This window comes from Ambystoma mexicanum, chromosome 12, assembly GCF_040938575.1.
Source record: "Ambystoma mexicanum isolate Mex_15411 chromosome 12, UKY_AmexF1_1, whole genome shotgun sequence".
NCBI lineage: Eukaryota > Metazoa > Chordata > Amphibia > Caudata > Ambystomatidae > Ambystoma > Ambystoma mexicanum.
This window is the reverse complement of record NC_090936.1, coordinates 376,258,815-376,279,506: the sequence shown is the minus strand read 5'-3', so window position 1 is coordinate 376,279,506 and position 20,692 is coordinate 376,258,815. Positions and strand designations below refer to the sequence as shown.

Here is a 20,692-nt window from a genome sequence, read left to right as displayed (position 1 = left end):
AGCCATCCAGATAAATGAAACTAGCATTTTTATGAAGAGCCAAGTTAAGTGACCGGAAGTGATGACATTGAGACAAGAGGTATATTCAGAGATTCTTTAGAGATACAAAGCTTTATATTAGGTTATAGGTGAGGCGCACAAAATGGTGGAGCATGCACTAGTCATGGTTTCATTCTTTAACACTGGTCAAAACATAAGTATTCTGAAATGTCTCCATACACCTGCCAAACAAAAGGATTGTCAAATGATAAACATATTTATCAAACATTTCAAAAAAGAAACTCCTGTTGACCGGGAAATAAAAAATATCTATATGTTATGTATGATCTCAAAAGATATTCAGGATCGTGTTGCTTAATGGTGGCCATTACAATAAATTGCACTTCCCTGGAGTCTTCCATATAGGAACACTTGTGGATAGACTTCATAGCAAAATTATATAAAGCTCTGATGTACTTAACCAAAGTAGAGAGGTTCGTCAGATCCACAAAGTCAGCCAGTGCATTAGTTGAGAAGCACAAAGGTTCCAATCTATAAAAGAGATGATGCATATTTGCCATCCTTCACTCCCTCATGGGCACGAGTTGAAAGTGTATGTCTGGGAATAAAAGTCACACATGCCCATGGCATCGGAAAGCACTAGGAGTGGCTTCGGAAAATGTACGTTTTGACTAAGTTGTCATTTAGGGATACAGTTGGAAGAACGAATCCTATGCCATGTCAATGTATCACTTCATACAGACATTTAGCACATTCCGTGTGCTTCAAATCTTAGAAGTGTATTGAATTGAGCCACAGGAAGATGAATCAATTTGCCCAGAATCATAGGTTGTGAGATGTTGGGTGCAGTGGTTTGTAACAAAGTTATCTTGCATACAATGTCTTTACCAGAGGAATCCTGTATTATATCTGAACGAGCAGGTGCAAATCATGGATTGACTCACATATGCATCCATCAGCGAATACCTGATTATATCCAGAGCTAAAAAAACTGTTGCCATCCATCATTCTGGTAGGGATGCAACATGTCAGACAAATACAAATTGTTCAGTTCTTGGAACAAAAGGTGTTCTTGAGCCACATGAGGCAATGGAAACTCTATTACCTGCGACTTGTACGAATACATTGTTCTCAATAGTCGTAGGGATAGAAAAAATGTGTCCAGAACCTAAACCTATGACCCGATAACTTTAATAAATAGCTCCAGCATTTTGTATGTAGGTGGCACAGGAAATGATTATGTATAAGCGCATATATTGGCCACGACTGGAGAAGATATATGAGAAGATCCAGAAACCGATGCATTTGAACTTTAGTAGACAAGAACATAATCACCAAAATATAGTCCTTAAGAGTGCAGACAAAGGCAGAGGCATTGTTCTAGATGCAGACAAATATGATACAGAAGTGTTGAAAATTTTGAACAACATTCAATATTATTGCCCACTTAATGGAAACCAAGACAATTCCATACAAACACAATTTGCACGGATTACACAAAAAGGTTTAGAGGTTGGCTTTTTAAGCAACAAAGAACATACTTTTTAAAATCCACTTAATCTGAGGACTACAGTATTTTATATCTTGCCTAAAATCCACAAGGATTTATTTAATCCTCCGAGTGGTCCGCTTGTTTCTCTGTGCGTGACATACTTAGAATCATTGGACAAATTTATTGATTTTTTCCTCAAACTACTTGCTTGGGAGACTCCTATATTTTTGGCTGATTCTGGTGATGTCATTAATGAAAACAAAGGTAAACCATTTAAGTCGTGCACTGAGTTATTAGTAAGTCTGGACATACTCTTTATTTTAACATACCACGGGGAGAGGCTCTAATAATAATTAAAGATTTCTAGGATGAAAGTGCAGCACCACATATCATACAAACTGATTTTATTCTAGACTTGTTAGAAATGGCCTTAAGCATGAATAACTTCAGTTTAAAAAAAACTAAATGTACAGCAACGGGTGCTAACCTTCATATGGTTAAATTTGAGGTTCTCTTTATTCTGAACAATCAAAACCTGTTTCTTGCTGCCATCCGACTTTTCAAAAGAAGCAATGATGACCACTGGATGAATACTTCTGCCCAACTACCCCCTTATACCACCCGTGGTCCCTCTGTCACTCAGCGTGATACGTCCAAATTCAAATAAAGTAATCTTGGTGTCAGGCGGGGCAGATTAGTAGCTTCTGGACATTTTATTTGAAAGACACAATATTCAACTAATGCTTCCTAATGACCAGGACAGCCCCCTTCCTCCTCCACCTCTTCCTTCACTCAAGAGATCTTTACTGGTACATACTCATGTTTTTAAACTGGGTAATTCCTCCATTCTAAGGATCCATGCTGCATGACTGTTTCTCAGCAGTATGTTTTTTTACATGATTGCAGAGCATGTGGACTGTTTCCTGTATTGAGAAGATGCACTGAAGTATGGTCATCATTATCAAACCATCCTTATGTGATCATCCTCATACCATACCCCCCACCACTCCAACTGCATGACATTTCCTTAGAGTGTGAGAAGCAATGCAAATTAAAGACCTATTGATGCTTTTATACTCAATAAGAATTCAAAATGTAGCATGGCCTTTTCTCACTCGCACATCTATTTGTGTTCACTAGTTCTGCTCAGTTAAAATAATTAAATGCCCTGACCCTTTCTCACAGGACTTCACAAAAGCAATCGACTATACGAAAACACACACCATTCTCTCATGTCCATCGATTGAAGTTTGCCATATGCGTAGCCTTTCCTTGGATGAATGAGTGAGCACTATGTAAGCAGTAGCAATCTTAAGTCCAGGCTTATTAACTTACATAAGTTTGCATTTTCGTCCTTGTAGTTTTGTATGTTGCCATTCAAGTATTCTCTTACAAGTGTCAGCATGCTAATATATATATATATATATATATATATATATATATATATATATATATATATATATATATATATATATATATATATATATATATATATTATGCACACACACACACACACACACACACACATTAAAGGAAAGTCCACGGAGTATAATTACTGATAATTGTACTCTTTATATCAAAAAACAGGTACGCACTCCAAAATCGAGAAAGAGAATTACAAACAGTAAAGTGGCCATTAAGGGACACAAGACAAACCTCTAAATGAATATTCAGCAGACATTTACATATAGGTAAAACTTTTCAATACGTTAGCAAAGTTTAGTTAGAAAGTTTTATCCATATAAGACAATGGGGCAAATGCAATATGCGGCTCCAGGTTACAGTGAAAAGTGGTTAAACTGTCTCAAGTTCCATAGGAAACCCAAGTGAACGCATGAGAGTTTTGGCCTGGCAATAATGGGGGAACCAACCAGAGGTGATCAGACATCCATGGACCAGGGCCCTTGAAAGAAGATTACAGATGTGACTCCAAGAGTCGTGTGCAGATAGAGATGTGGTTGTCTGTAAGAATGTCCGCATCCAGACACTAAAGAATGGAGCATGAGTACAAATACCTTCAGGTGTGGTCAATGCTGCTAGGAATCAAGTAAAAGGCCCAGGATGCAAGGGTCCAAAGGTGATTTGAGACATCCAGTTTTCCACAGGTCACGTTTTAGATGTTGGCAAAAAAGGACTGTGCATAGAGCCCCTGGCATCAGAAGGATGGCGCCAGCAATGCAGGCAAGATTAGAGGACTCGCAACCTTTAGGTCATTGGGCCAATGAGTAAGATGAACAGCAAGATACCCCAAATTGATGCTTCAGGATAGGTCAGTGGATGCTCCATTCAGGACATGGCACTGCAGACAGGATGAAGAAGATTCCCCCAGTGGAAGGACCGCTGTGCTGAGGAGATTTCATCTGAGCCCTGGTATGGTGCAGGACTTGAAAAGCACAGCAAAACTGCTGTCCAGCCTCCAGCGCCACAACAGGGTCTCCCACTTCTGTGTTGGTGAGGCACAGAGCCCAGGAGATTAGAAGAGCACATATAGGCTGCATAGGGGGATCCACTTACCCCAACCAGATCAAGGGCAATGGATCACCTGATAGAGGAGAAGAACTTCCCTTTTGGGAGCATCAGGGGATCAAGACACAGCGTCCAGCAGAATCTTTAGTTTCGCCATCTTTCTGTTACTTCATGTGCAGAACTAGGTAGTTGACTAAACAATGGTTCCGGGTCACCACAGTTTTACGCATATGTACATATACACACACATACACACGTCATCTCAGGCAAATGTCAAACATTTGGCGTCTCACATTGAGTGGAGGCCAGCCTCACTTCTCTTTTGCAGGCACCCTCACTGGAAGAGGAATGCGGATCGAGGTGGTAGACCCACAGCCAGCTTAAGTGAAAGGTATGTATGTTGTTGTACGCATGAATGAAATTTCTTTTATTTATGTATTTAGTTAAATATAATCCAGTCAGTTAAGGCATTTTATACATGAGTAGAAAGAAAACCAATAGAACAATACATTTAAAAATGTAAAAGAAAAAGGAGCATGCACAGTGTTCCACAAAACTCTACAGGAGCTACAAGTAAAAACATATATATTCTTATCAAAAGCAATCTCAATAAGGGGGCTTGAACTTAAAATAGCCAGCAAGAAATTGTCAACCTTGCTGCTCATTCCCTACATTATCGAATTGCAAATCACGGCAGTGTGACTTCACTATGGAAATATTAAATGGTCATCATGTCCAATATGGATTTAGTACTGAGCCAGAACTTGGTCATATGATCCATAATTACTGTTTCATTGCCCTGAAAGAATGTAGCCCAGTGGTGTTCCAAATCAAGGAAGGCTGCTGTGTGTCCAAGAGCACCCTGCATGCTTCTATACATCCCAGCTAGACTCTCACATTTCCCCATCAAATCTTTAACCATTTCCAGGTCCCCTTCCCCACAAAGGCAACACCTTCTGGCACCAATATCTAGGTGCATCCTGGAGCCCAAGACCTGCAAAGTGTTGACCAAGTTAAACTTCAACTCGAGATACTCGTGCACTATCCAGTAGTTGGGGTATTCAATCAGATATGCAGAATGTATAGTGTGCCTAGAACTCTGTAGTAAAAAATTAACTACTATGAGATATTGTTGCATGGTCATTCTCTATTTGTTCATGGTCTAGGGCCTGTATGTGCCTGCCTCTTATATAGCCATTTGTAACATGCAAGGGTGATATTAAATGGGCTAATAGTTTTATAGCATCTAGTTTCGGACTCTCCCACCAATGTCTTTAATACAGTCCTATCAGAGCTCCAGTTGTTTATGTGGCTAGCACGAGAGACTAGCCTCAGCAATGAGGAATCTTTACTGTTTTCTAGTTTCCAGTATAGATATAAGAGGCTTACTTGTAATAGACCCAGGAGGCCAGGTATTTCAAACTCATATGCAGATATTCTACCAGGCAGCATGCTAAGTACATGAGACATTTTCCTTAGCCGGTCAATGTGCCTGTGTCTCCAGATCTCAGCTCTGTACAAAAGCACTGTGGGTATTTTTGCTTTGTAAATCTGAAAAACTGTACTCCAGGAATAACCAAAAAAGCAAATAACAACCAAATGTTGAGTACTTTGCTCTCGATGGTTTCCCGGACAGTTTGTTGTCAATAGTCACTCCTAGATAGTGAAAGGTGCTTACAACTTCAATATTATAGTTCCCAAGCCACCATGCTTGATTGCATTTGTTAGAATTGGGTTGAGGGTTAAAGACCATTTCTTTGGTCTTGGTGTCATTGATGGTCAAGCCGTTAGTCCCTGAGAACTGTTCAAAGCAATTGAGCTGGTGCTGCAAGCCTTGTAGCGTGCAGCCACGCAATACCAGATCATCAGCATAGCCTAGCCATTTCAGTTGAGAAAAACCCAGTCTAGGAGGACAAGCAGCAGAGTTAACTATATGGGCATTGATATGCGCATTGTATACATTAAATAGGGTAGGGGCGTGAACACACCCCTTCTTAAGGCCTACATGAGTGACATAGATTTTGACCTTCCCATTCATGGTAACCCTGACTTTGACCTTGGTGTTAGTGCGCAGCAGAATTATAATTTTAAGTAGGCTACAGTATATGCCTCATTTGATCAACTTCTGCCACAGTAACTCCCACTCAACTGTTTCGAACGCAGAGCTAAAATCTACGTAGGACACATATATGGTTTGCTGTAAATGCAGCCAAGAATATTCAACCACGGACACCAACGCCAACAATTTAGCATAAATCCCCGTACCTTTTGCGGAACCTAGTTTGATTATATGGTATAATGTTGGCAGTCATGGTCCAACCATTCAATTCCTTCAGGAGCACATGAGCGAACATTTTTGAGAGGACATCCAGCATATATAAAAACATTACTAAGGCCATCCGGACCAGGAGTATGAGAATTATTTAATGAGCAAATTAGTTCTACAAGTGTTCGATAATATCCAGATTGTGACAATTGAAGGTAACTGATTGCTCAATGGTGTCCCCAATATTTTTGACCCTATCAGGGCAGGAAACAACCCAATTAGAGATTGTATGACTGATGGCACTTTAATAAGTCTCCATAAGCCCTGCCTATTATTACTTCTGGCAGGCATTATCAAGGCACCCCATTGTGAATGATTTTTCTGCATGCGCTTGCCACACATCCACTCGTAGTTTTCTGGCCCTCGTAGTGCTAGCTACGGTAAGATCATCATGCATACTGATGTTAATGGTCCTCAGGTCACGCATAAGCTGTTTTTTGGCTTCGCAGATCTCATAGTCCCATAGTTGGGAGTGACTACTGGACGCACTCAAAATGGGATTGCTCCTATCTGCGTTAACATTAGCAGTGATACTGTTAACATCTTCCATGTAACTTGATATTACCACGAGGAGAGAGTAAAAAAAAGCCCGACAGTTGTCCACAATTGGACAACAGAGGAGTACCACTAACCACTCCCCAGTCAAGGACTCTGCTGCTCATCAGGCTCCAACTGACATTGTTAAAATATTTGTGTGCAACCAAAGGAAGGAGCAGATTAGCATTGCTGATATTAGCACAGCTCCAACTGATACTATTTAACCCTTTGTTAATATCAACCAAGCCAATCTTATTGTTCATATGTCCTGGATTGCAGATAGCGAGAATAGCAATTGGGGGGAAATTGGTTGCTCTCATCTCATGCATCAATGCAGAGAACAATCGCAGCAGAAAATAAAAAGTAGGCAACAAAAATATAATCAATAATAGAGGCGCTATTGCAAACAACTCTTGTGTAGTTCCCTGGGTAGTACACACACACCCATTTAACTTAAAGTGACCATGTGTGCCAAGCAGTTTGATCCATTCCAGACCACGAAAATCGTGTACTGTTTGCTTAAGTACAGGTGTAGGGAGCCCCTCATATATGGCTAGCTCAACCAGAATGCTGGTGTTAAAATCACCTAATACAATACAGTAAGCAGCAGCCTGTCTCTCAAGAAAATGCCTATCTTTGTAATCAGAGGAAAGTTGGATTTGCCACTGGGGGATCATAGATGTTAATAAGCAAAATATTTTGATGGTGTCTGTTAGGAGAGATCCAAGAAAGGAGGTCAGCAAGAAAACAATCATCGGTAGAGTCTATCTCAAGTCGATTGAACTAGTTATCAACACCGATGAGTAGGCCTCATTTAGGGTGACCCTTGCCACCTTTAATGGGCAACGTCGTATAGTCCTTCTACCATCTATCTCAATGGCTTCGGTATGCCAGGTTTCCTGAAGGGCCACTGTGGCCTACGCATGAATGTCAGATAATAGCCTTGTACTACCAAATAGGTATGAGTTACCACAAGTATTCCAGGACAACACCTTTGCTGTCCTGCCTTTAGGCATATCTTTTGATTGGAGGGGAGTAAAGAAGAATGCCACTGCCAGCTACATGCTTCAGATTCCTCTCCCATACCTGTGCTCTGATCAATTTCAACAATTCGAGTGCCACCTCTCGAAGTCGGAACCATAATGAGTTTGTATCCTATGGGAAACTGTCTGAGTTGTCCCTTGCCCAACAGGCTGTGTGGCAGAGTAGCCAATGTGTGAAGCATATGATCTATCAAAGGAGGTAGCTGAATGGTGTCCTATTATATTTGCACTAACCACTGTGATGAATCAACCATGATCTCTACCAAAATCCTGCCCTGGGACCCTTCTTATGTGGCCAGGGAAGGGCAGACGCTTTGTGATCCCGACCCTGGGGGTGGTGTTCTGTGGGAGAATCCCATGGGGGTTGGGTGGAACAGGAGAGCAAGACTGGGAAAACCCCCACTGTTTAACTTTCCTCGCAATCCCAAACATCTAATGGCTTATTGCCAAGTAGACGAAATGAGAAAACCCAATTTTTTTGTTAGGGACTAGAAGTCCCATAATTCCGTAAGTACTGGATTGAGGAAGAGGGCTCCAGAGCAATGTTGCTGGAGTGTTCAGCTTGTTAGTCCTAATGACTCACACCTGAGGTAATCAGAGTGGTTTAAAAGCCCCCATCAGCTGCAGGCCGTTAGATGGAGTTGGAGCAGGAATAGTCACAGCAGTAGCAGCAACAGAGCAAGAGCATGTTGTTGGCAATCCAAGCAAACGTTGATGGAAGGAAGGGGCACCAGGACTTTTTGACCAAGCAGATTCTTGCTGCCTGTCCTGACAGAATCCTGTTCCCCCTAAATCTGAAGTGCAGAGGTTAAGCAGCGAAAGAAGACTGTTTTTCCCGATGTGAATCTGATTGCAGAGTTTGCGCAGCAAGAAGCGTGCCGGAGACAGTAGCTGAGTGTTGGCGTACAGCCTTAGGAGTGAGAGGAGCTCTGTGACTGCATGGTGGGGATGAAGACACCTTCACCGAGGAAGGGTGTGTGTCCAAACGAAGCCTTGAAGCAATTCAAGTCCTGCAGCACACATAGGGAGCAAGACAGAAGCTGGTGAGTGTTACCAAGCGTTCTGATCTCTTGCCCGAACAAAGGCAGGCAACTGTAGTGAAGCAGAATAAACCGACCGTCCATTGTCGGACAATGGGAAGTTACAAAAGTAGCACTCGCAAATGCGTGTACTTCTTCCATAACACTTGCGTAAGAGTAAAACACTCTGAACCACGCTAAATGAATCTTGAAACTTCTGAAAACAGATGAGACTGGTCGTGTGTGTTTAAAAAGTGATTGAGGTAAAGGTTAACCAAAGAGTCAAATGTGAAGCTGTTAAAGATGTTCTAGCACTGAAGTTAAGTGACTGAACATTAAATTGTGAGTTTGCGGGAACAAGCATTGCCCATGCCAAGAGTGAAACGAGCATTTTCCCAAGCCAAGATGGTGCAAGCATTGCCCTAGACCAAGAGGGGATACCAATATTGCTCAAGCCCAGAGTTGTGCAAGCATTGTCTTCAGCCAAAGGAGACTAACACCAGACATACAAATAAGCTGCTTTGATTGGCAGAGACTGAAAAGGTGATTGCAAGGTGGTAAAAAGGTGAAGCCTGCTGATTGTAATTGTTCCCTAAAAATTGGCATACTCACATTGCCAAGCCATAAGGAAGGGGGTTAGAAGTACATCCTTCAGGGAAATGTTGGTTGTTGATGTGGCAGAAAGACAATAGTGGCAAAGAGGCTGCCCTTCTGAAAGGTGACTGTTCAGAGCAAGAGTGCCTTGCCTACACGAAGGTGTTAAGGAACACTGATATGAAAATATTGTCCTTTTCTGGAAAGTTACTAAATCAGACTGTTGAAGCTGTGATGAAACTTTGGGTTGACAGTAGATTTAAAACATCAGAAGCCCAGTTGAATGTGGAATACTGTGGGGAAGACGAGTAGACTTGCATGGTGAACCCTTGCAGATGTTTACCTGGTATGAGAGTTATCCATGTAGAGGCAGTGGTCCTGTGAAGCCATCTTGACAAAGATATAAACTTTGATTCATAATGCTATAAAGAGAGACTTCAGAAGAGCTAACAAGAAGCTGTTTCTTTGGAAATATGTCTGTTGGTTGAACATTGTTTAACTGACTTTCTTTGGAAAAATTGAAAGAGTCAAGAACTGAGTTGGAACTTTGTTGCACACCTGGATTTCCCTGTTTCTTGATGAATGAATGTTGGAACTGAATCTAATTTGGAGCATGGGGAATGGGAGTTCATGCAGGTTACAACGAGGGACTGTGAATACATTGGAAATACCATTATTGCTATTTGTTGTGAATTGCCGTATATTTTCTTGTGTATTGTATGTTTAAGTATGAGGCCCAGATAGCCTTTCTTGGTATTTCCTTTAGTTTTTGAAGGTTGGGGAAATCGTTGTCAGGGTAGGGATAGTGAGGTGTTTTGTTGAAACGTATAATTTAATGAAATGGCATATTTTGAGAAATCATCCAAAAGTTGTCCACCTCACATTTCTGACTCCTCGCACGGCCCTCCTAACTTGCTCAATGGTGCAATCATAACCTAATCGAGCAAGATCTGCAGTGTTAAATCCATCACACAGTCTAAATACATGTATACCCAGGATGTATCGAGATTAGGAGTTTCCAGCGGCGGTACAACCTCTACATCAGAGGACATGATGGTGCGTAAGGGTATTATCTGGTGAAGTAGTTTTAGGATAACAGAACGAAACAGATGTCACTCTCCACGTGGGCAGAAGACTCTTTATCCTCAGGACTCTTCTACTGTCCTGCTCTGCTCTTGTGAGACTATTGTTACTCAACTTGTGTTCATGGCCCTTCAAGTGTTTCCTTTTCATGTCCAAAGAGTCACGGCCAGTGTAATAATTTCTAACCAGTTGTTGGTTCCATTGCTGATAATCGGCAGAAAGGAGAGCGATTGTAGAAAGCATTGTTATACGCTCATTCTTCTTGGTGTTACTGGTAAAGAGAGGTTCAAGTGCTTCAAGTACAAAGGTGTCTTTAATTAAAACAATGTGCTGCTGATGTCTAGGCACCTCAGCCAAATTAGAGGTGGATGCGTCCCCTTTTCCACCATTAGTGGAGGCATTAATGCATGTGCATCCTTAGATTTAGCTTTATCTTTGTTTGTTTGTTTATTCACTTATTACGCGCTCCAGACCCGGCAGTAATAGGGCGCAACAGTATGAAAATGCAAGGCTTACATAGTTATACAATATACAGATATATATACAGATATATACAAATATAGTAGAAACTTCTGTAGCTACAGAGCACAGTTCGATGTGCGAATATGGCAGCTATATAGTTACAGTAATATATAATGTACAAATTACAGATAATTTGCTCCGAGGAGCACTTGGACTCACAGGTAGAGTAATTACATATAAATTTCAACAATATATAATGTTTGAATATACAGATTACAGCAGGTTACACTCCCATGTAACAATTAGACTCATAGGTAGAATAGATTCCACATGTGTTTCAGTGGTAGCATGAAGTTAAGTAGGGATAGCGGGAGTAATTGACTCCACACAACCTGAAAGGATGGGAGACTATGGGTCAGACCAGATGATGTGTCTAATGACATTTTCCCTAAAGGATAGGAAGGGTTGGTCCATTTGCAAGTCTTGTGGAAGTGCGTTCCATGATTTCGCCGTCTTTGCAGGGAAGCAATTGCCGCCGATGGTAGTGAGCCTATATCTAGGTATAGCCAGGCAATTAATATTACCAACTCTGGTTGGTCTAGAAGAAATTCTTCTCTGAAATGTATCTGAAAGGTAGCTAGGGGCAGCATTGTTAAGAGCTTTATGGGTCAGAGACAGCATCTTTAGCTGAATTTCGTTACTTGTAGAGAGCCATTTATGTTGGCGTTTAAGGGATGAGATATGAATTCTTTTATTTGTGCCTAGGGCTGCTCTTAAGGCATTATTTTGCAATATCTGCAGCTTCCAGATGGTAGTTTTATTGGCCCCGCTGTATAGGGCATTACAATCGCCAATTCTAGATAGTATTAAGGCTCTTGCCAGGATCAAGCAGCTATCATCAGAGAGGAAAGGTTTGCCTGCTCTTAGCAGCTTGCAGGTATATGCCATAGATAAGTTTAGAGCTTTTATCTGTTTGTCAAATGACAGTGTAGAATCCAAGTAGAAACCAGGAGTTTTTACCTCCTTGGAGACTTTAATGGTATTCACGTCAATATTAAATGAGGAGAATTCCTGTCCTAGTTTTTTAATGTTGGCCTGTGAGTCCAAAATTAACAACTGTCTCATCATTGTTCAAGCATAGGCCATGGGTGGCCATCCATGCTTTAATGATAAGATATACCTTGTTCACCAACTCTGTGTCCTTACTGTGATCCCCAGAAAGCGGGAGGAGAATCTGCGTGTCGTCTGCATAATTAGTGTAGGTAACACTCAGAAGGTCCAGATCATCGAACAGGGGTTTGGTGAAGATGTTGTAGAGGGTTGGCGAGACACAGGAGCCCTGAGGGTCACCACACAGAATAGGGGTCGGGTCAGCAGCTGCCGAGGGGGAGAAAACTCTCATAGTTCTCTCACTCAGGAAGGATTCAATCCATCTAATAGCCTCTGGGGAGAAATGGGTGGCAAGAGTCCAGGTGTCTACAGAGGACCTTATGATCAACCAGGTCAAATGCGGCTGAGAGATCAAGTAAGAGCAGAAGTACTGTCTTCCCTTTGTCTCTCAGCTCGTCTATTTGAGATTTTAGGTCGATTAAGGCTGTTTCCGTTCCGTGTAAAGGGCGGAAGCCAGATTGTCTATTACCTAGGAGTTTATGTAGTTCAAGATGTTTTTGAATTTGATTATAGGCAGCTTTGTCCAATATTTTGAGTAGAAACGGAACCGTGGTGATAGGGCGGTAATTAGTGGGGATAAGGGGATCTAATGTCTGTTTCTTGAGGAGAGGGAGCACCAAAGATTGTTTAAGATTGGCAGGGATGGTGCCTGTAGCTAAGGAGGCATTGATTAGTTTAGTAATGAATGGAGATAATTCTCTGGCAGCATATTTTATTAGTTGTGCTGGGCAAATGTCACCTTTGCAATTGCAGGGCTTCAGTGACAAGATTATTTTTTCTACGTCCAATGTGGACATTTTGGAAAAGTGGAATGTATTATTGTATGCCGTTAGTGATGCAGTAGGCAGGGAGCTTTTTGGCCAGCCTTGTAGATTCAGTGCTTCTTTTTTCTGATGAATTTTATTTTGGAGCATGTTGATTTTATTAGCTAGCGCATGTTGGATGTCTGCACACCAAGATTTGTTTTTGGTGCAGATATCGGGTATAGCTATTGGAGACTCTAATTCTTTTAGTATGGAGAAAAGTTCTCTCATGCTAGAATTTGATTTGGCAATACGCTCATCGTAGGAATTGCGTTTGGCCCGGCAAACTTCCTTCTTGTAATGCGAGGAGAGTGAGGTTAATTTAGCTTTGTTCTCATTGGATGGGCAAAGTCTCCAATTAATTTCACTCTTCCTCTTCAAAGCGCGAAGGTCTTTAAGTTGTGGCGTAAACAATTTGTTTAAATGGGCTAATGGTTTGCTGGCTCTTCATTTGAAAGGGGCAATTTTGTCCAAGTGCTAAGCATAATGTTATTGTATTCGTGAACTAGAGTACTGGGATCGAGATTTTCAGACAGTGTATTAAGAGTAGGGAGGATAGCAGGGATTACTTTCTCAACTGTTATACTTTTTTTTATTTCTGGTGATGCACGGTGGCGCTAAGCTGGGAGCTAGAGGAGTGGGTCATGTGGTGGATCGGTGGAAGGACACCAGTGAGTGATCTGTCCATGAAAAAAGCAAGATGGAAGAGATGGTAACTGAACACTTGTAGTCCGCTATCCAGTCCAGTATTCTCCCTTTTAGGTGGGTAGGTTTATTGACTTTTTGAGACAGTCCTGGTGAACTGATTATATTAGCTATATCTGAGGCGTTTTTGTCCAATCGGTCATTGAAGCCTATGTTGAAATCCCCTAATAGGAGTAGTTGGGAAGATGGTTTGAGGTTATTTGTGAGTAGGTAGTGCAGATGTTCCTCGAAGGTGCCAAGAGGACCAGGCTGTCTATATAATAAGTAGATCGTAAGAGATTGTGAGTTATTTATCTGGAATTTAGCAGAGAGGATTTCACATGATTGTGATATGTGGGTAGGAGCTAATCTTAGGGAGAGACATGTTTTGGAGTTGATGTCAATGCCACCACCTTGGGCACCGTCTCGGTCTTGTCTCACTATTGTGTATCCATCCGGGATAGCTAACATGAGTGAGGGTCCTGCTGCATTGTGGAGCCAAGTTTCCGTAATTGCAAGGAAATCTAGATTACCTTCTGTAATAAGGTCAGCTATGTCAGTGGCATGGGCGACGAGCAATCTTACATTGAGAAGCGCTCCTTTGAGAGGGGAGGGGTCTCGCCAGCTTCTTTGACTAGAACAAATTGGGCTGTGTTATTATCATCACGTAACTTGTACCTGTGATTGTTAATTTGGGGGGCATTTAAGTTGGAGATGGACAAAGGTGGAGATTGTTTGTGATGGCTAAGTTTCACACTGGGCTTGTAGTTAGTTTTTTTATTGGTAGGCGGTAGGGCTCTTCATAATGGTTCATGTAATTTAGTTAATCTGGCACAGAGTCTAATATTTCTATTGGACATGGCACACAGTAGAGAGGCATAGGTTACAGCCTCGGAGGCACTAGGGGCATTATTTCTTACTGTCTTTGTCAGTGTAGATGGACTCGGGTCTGAGCTAGAAGTTAACGGGAGCTGAGCAAGGTATACTTGGCTTCTGGTACTGATGTGTGTGGTGGCAGCCATTGTGCAGAGTAGTATTACTAGGGTTAACATCTTTTCCAGTTAGAATATCAAGGATAGGACGTTACTCATGGGGGAACCTGGGCAAGGTTAGGCAAGGTAGCACAAAAAATGGCTTCATTAGACAGCATAACAGTAGAATACCTGTCAGTCAGCTAGTCACTTAGGCCTAAACATAGTTGGGCAGTGAGAGTAAGGCATCTAGACAATAATACAGTAATCAGTGGCCACTTAAGCAACGTTACTACAATAGAACAGTTCAAGCAACTAGGCACTTGCTCAATAGCAATACAGTGACATACTTGCCAAGGGTAACAAGTAGGTCATTACAGTATAATAGGCATCTATCTGAGGAGTCATATAGGCGGCAGTGGTAGGCAAGAGAGGGCAAAGCAAGATAGTGCAGAGGTATGTTATAGCTGGATGTATAGGACGTCTGTATACTGTAAGGGGTTAACAAGTTAACAATGGTGCACCAGTGTAGAGGGTAGTTAGAGATTTAGTTCAATCACAGTTATGCAGCCATGGGGAACATATTAAGACAATACTGATGAAACGCCCAGGCTAAAGCACAGTATGGGCGGCAATAGTGGTGCAGTAATGCAGAGATACATTAGACAACTAAGCCAAGGTGGCCGCCATACAGTAAGAATATACCTGTGCTAGTTCATTTAGGACTAGTAATGTAATGAGCACCAATGTGAAAATGTGCGAGCGGCATATGGGCGTGATCATAAACAGTTAGCTAGATATATTGCCTGCATAATGCAGCATGTTAAACGGCAAGATCAGATGGCGGTGAAACAGGCAAAAACAGACGAGGTTGCAATTTAGGTTAGGCCAGTGGGTAGTGACAGTAGAAGGCTGCTTACCCTAGAGGACAAGTCAATAATGTACAAAGTCTTCCATTTAGGGGTCCGGGCACTCGGCACTTCCGGCTGCTGACAGGCTCACCACAGAAGAGAGCCTTTTTGCGTGTGCCTTCGTGAGTCTGCCGGCTGGGGATTGGTCCTGAAGACAGGCACTGGGACCAATCATGTCGATTTCCTTGATCAGCCAGGGAAGTTAGGACGAGGCTGCTTCAGCGTAATGGCGGGCGACCATTTTAGACTGCCTAATCCTCGTGGTGTCGCAATGGTGGTCAGCACAGTGACCAGTGCTGGTATGCTTATGTAGGCTGGGGCAGTCAGGCTTCCGAATCACGTATGGGAGTAAATGGCGAATTAAGATGAGTGCCAAGGTTAATTGCGGCAAATAGACAAAGGTCGAGCTGCACTTTCGGGATACAGCTGCAATAAGCCAACAGGCTTACCTTTTATGGTTAATAATGTTCTTCTTCGATTTGCTTAAAGCAAGAGGCTTGCATAAAATCTGAGGATTTGGGATTTTTTTCTCCATACGCTCTAATACATATTACATCAAAACAGCCAAACTCGTTGCTTACAAGTTCCATTGATCGTAAATTAGTAGAAAGTGATAAGTGTACTACAGAGCTTTCCTTCGTCTCGCATTTATTCTTCTGCTTTGTTGTACCATATCTTGCATGTCTCGAAGTACTGTTTCTTTTGTTTCCCTTAGGTTTCTTTGGAATACAGTAGCAGAAGCCTTAGTAAAGAGTGAAACTTCCCATGTATTGTATTCTTCTTCAGCCATATCAACACGTGCTGTCCTCAGTGCAAAGTATTTCATCTGCAGAGGCATGTCTTGGAGTGGCGGTGACTAGCTCACATGTTTGTGCTTCGTCAAGCAAAGCACCAGGCTATGGAGTCAGGGCCACCACCTTTATTCACAGTGAGAGCACAGTCTGATCTTGTATTGCCACTAGTGATGGAATTAGATATAATACAGGCCATATTAATGAGTGGCCTGGAGGGAAGCAGCTGCTCAACAATAGTGTTGAGTAAAGCAATGTGATTAGTGGATGTTTTATGCAACTCCTTGCAGAGCTTCACCAAAGATGTTAATAAATAGTCGAAAGCAAGCTATTGCGGGTAAGGCACACTAATATAATCATCTATTTGACTTAGAATAGAATTAGAAATGCTGGTATTACCCTCCACAACTTCCTCTTCCACTGAGAGGGTGGAATTAAACTGAGGTGGAGAAGGGGATGCCAATACGCTTTTATTAGCCCTGTTGTGGATTGTGACATCATTCATAGTGAATATCTTCATAACATGAGCCTGAAGAATTACCCATCCCTACATTTATAGCAGTGTCCGTAGCCATGGGACAGCAGTCTTTGTTGCCTGTTCCAAAGCTTCAGAAGCCATTATCGCTCGGTGCAGGTCGCAGTGTATATTCTGAGAAATCAAACCAATCGCGTCAGAAACATGAGAAATGATTGTCATGAAACTGCCCAAGCAAGTCAAGGAGGAGGTCAAATGTTCCTCAAGGTTAATGGGAGCTGGAAGCACCAGAACACACTTCTTTTATCGGAGTTAGAAAACAGGTGATTTTCTTTGATGGTGTGAGGATCAACAGCGCTTGTCTTTACAGTAGATTTAGCAGAGCGCAATTGCCTATAAGGCATCTCACTCACATCCGTCGCATAGTTGCCAGTGGATCTTACCTTAGCATGAGAAGTCTTTAGTTCCAGTGCAACAGGCAATGTATCACGAGCAGTCGAACCATGTGTCATGACCAGTGTTGCGGTGTCACCTGATGAAAGAGCGCTCTGCGTGCGTGCTGCTGAAGTACCACTAAAGCGCTCCTTTATGATGAGGGGGAGGAGCGGCTCAAAGAGCTCAGTCAACCCACACTGTCATCGCACAGGACTCCCAGGTGAGCGGCCAGCAAGGCACTGTTTCAGCACTACGGCTACAGTGCTCTTTTATGAGGGGAGGAGTGGCTCAAAAGTCTCGGTCAGCCCACACAGTCACGACACATGACTCCCAGGGGAGTGATCAGCAATGTTGAAGAACTGAGAAACTACCACATTTCTTTCTTGAGGTGCAAGGGGTGCTCACTGTTATGTGCGTGGGGGCTGGCAGGGGGCCCACGCTGGCAGTCACACAGGCATCCGCACATACATACAGGAACTTGTGCCGGAGACTTGTTATTGCGTTTATTCTTTATTGCACATGCGCAAGCCTCGATCCCGCTCGCGCATGCGTGTGCTGGTGTATTCAATACGCAACATCCCTCCTTTTCCCCCAAACAACAAACATTTGCACACATTAAAATCAACAGGTTTATATTCAAACTTTCGCTATCAGCGTGCCACTAGTTACGAGGCAGGGTCCATAATAAAGTCTTGGAACCTCTGCGGCGGCTTGTGCCCTGCCCGGCTCGGGTACCTGCGTGCCCCAACATCGGGTATCTCTGGTGTCCCAGGAGTCTCTGGCGGTCCATCGTTTTCTAGTGGCACCTCGGTGTCATGAAGTGGGCTTTGCCGGACATCTTCCTCGGAGTTCGCTGCACCTATGCGCTTGAAGAACGAGGCATTTCTGGTGACTGTCTCGCGGGCATTGGCGGTGGTGACCATCGATCCTTTGACGTGCGTCATTCCCAGTGGTTGTGTTTCATATGGCAGTGACAACTTTCTTTCCGGTCTCCTATTGCGTACCAGCACGGTGTCTCCTACTTGGATTTCTTTTTCTGGTCCTCGCCGTATCTTTTCTCTCTCGTTCTGAGCAGCTCTCTCCGTCCGCACGTGGCTGTTGTCGATCTCTCCCGGCTGCCTCCCTTTAGCTTCCGGTAACAGTCCTCTTGGGATCCGTTTGAAGAGGGCCTCTGCAGGAGCGACCCCAGTGGACTGATGTGGTGTTATACAATATTCTCTGAGGAAGTCGAACAGGTTGCGCCGGAGGTCTCTCTCCCCCCCACCCCCCCATTCACCGATATGCGGAACACTTTGTTGAGCGTTCGCATGAAGCGCTCTACTTCTCCATTCGCTCTTGGCCAGAGTGGGGTGACTTTCCGATGTTTTATTCCCCTTTCCTCACAGTAGCGAGCAAACTGCTGACCTTTGAACGGTGCTCCGTTGTCCGAGCATATCTCCAGGGGGAACCCATGTGTGGCGAACATCTTGTCCATGGCTAGGGTGGTGTGGTCACTGGCTGTGGATTCGACCAGCTCCACCTCCGGGTAGCGCGACCACTGATCAGTCACCACCAAGAAGTATAGGCCTCGACCTGTGGACCCGAAGTCTGCATGTACAGTCCCCCATGGACGGTCACTCCTTTCCATGGCCTGAATCGGCGGCCCCCTCTCCACTGGGCTCGCAGCCTGGCAGGGTATGCAGGCTCTTATGAACTCTTCAACTCTGCTTTCCAGATCAGGAAACCAGACCTTCAATCGAAGACGTGCTTTAGTCTTCGCCATCCCCTGGTGTCCTTTGTGGGCGAGCTGCAGGACTTTTCCCACCAGCGTCCTTGGGATCACGATTTGGTGTCCCCTTAACAGGAGACCGTCCTCTGCCACCGATAGCTCATGGCGCGCCTTCCAGAGCGCCTGCAGATCTTTTTGCGCTCCTTCATTCCTGCAGGAATTGTTCAGGAGGACTTCATGCCATTCCCCGGTGGCCACCGCACCTTTTATCCTCATGAACGCCTCATCCATGTTAGATTCGTCAGCGATCTCCTGACGTGCTAGCGCGACTGGCAGTGCCGATTCAACCACCAGGTGTATGGCTTCTACACAGTCTGCCACCTCCAGTGAGTCCCTGGGTCGCCCAGTGCCCGGATGGCGGGATAGATAGTCTGCGGGGTTGTGTGTCCCTGGGCGATAGAGTAGCTTGACCCCATATTCCATGAGCGACAGCATCCATCTTTCTATGGGAGGTGGTGGTTTGGACGAGGTCCCTGACAAAATCGGGATGAGGGGCTTGTGATCTGTAATGACGACAACTGGCTTCCCTAGAATGTAGATTCTGAAGTGTTTGCACCCCCATAATATGGCTAAGGCCTCTCGCTCAATCTGGGAATAGCGCCTTTCTGTCTCGGTGAGAGCTTTGCTCCCGTAGGCGATGGGTCGCATGGTCTCTTGATGGTCCGCCTGCATGAGGACTGCACCTAGACCCACCGGGCTGGCATCAACCACGATCTCTGATTCGCGGTCCGGGTTGAAATAGGCCATGGTTTCCTGTCCTGATAGGGCATTCTTGATGGCCATGAATACCCTTTCTTCTTTCCCAGTCCAGGTCCACGCAACGTCGTTCCTGGTGAGTGCCCTCAGGGGCTCTGACAAGGAGGCCAGGTCTCGAATAAAACGTCCACAATAATTGACCATCCCCAGAAAGCTTCTTATTTCTGCTGGGGATGCAGGCGGGATGCCTCTCGGATATTTTTCACCTTCTCCGGATCTGGGGAGATGCCCCCGGCATAGAATATGAATCCAAAGAATTCGAGCCTCTCCTTCAGGAACTCACACTTTTCTTTGTGCAGGGTCAGACCGAGGCTGCGTAGTCTCTCAAGAGTGTTTTCTAGGTGCTTTAGATGTTCAGCTTCTGATCTAGCAAAGACCAAGATGTCATCCGACATGTTGATGACCCCTTTGAGTCCTGGCAGAGCCCCCCTGATGGCGTTCTGGAAAACCTCAGCTGCGGATGAGACCCCAAAGCTGAGCCTTTTGTATTGGTATAACCCATCGTGAGTCGTGAAGGTGGTAATGTATCTAGACTCGGGGTGGAGCTCTAACTGGTGGTAGCCAGATCTCAAGTCCAGCTTTGAGAAGACTTTCGCTCCCTGGAGTTCACCAACAATGTCATCTAAGGTGGGCGTGAGTTGACGTTCTCTCTTAATTCCTACGTTGGGCAACCTCATGTCTACACAGATCCGTACTGCACCCGGCTGTTTGGGCTTCGGGGCCACCACAATTGGAGAGACCCAGGGGGTGGGTCCTTCCACTCTTTCAATGATATCGAGGTCCACCAGTGATTGGAGTTCTTTTTCCACTTTGCTCTCAGATGGAATGGGATACGGCGATGTTTGAGCGCTGTCGGTCTCACTGACCCATCAGTGTGCAGCCGTATGGGGTCGGCCTTTAGTTTTC

General features: G+C 43.9%; 1 protein-coding gene across 3 annotated transcripts in view; it reads left to right on the top strand.

Moving 5' to 3' along the window:
• CCDC91 (coiled-coil domain containing 91) overlaps positions 1-20,692 on the top strand; it is a 735,207-nt gene that overhangs the window by 279,012 nt on the left and 435,503 nt on the right. The window lies entirely within an intron of this gene.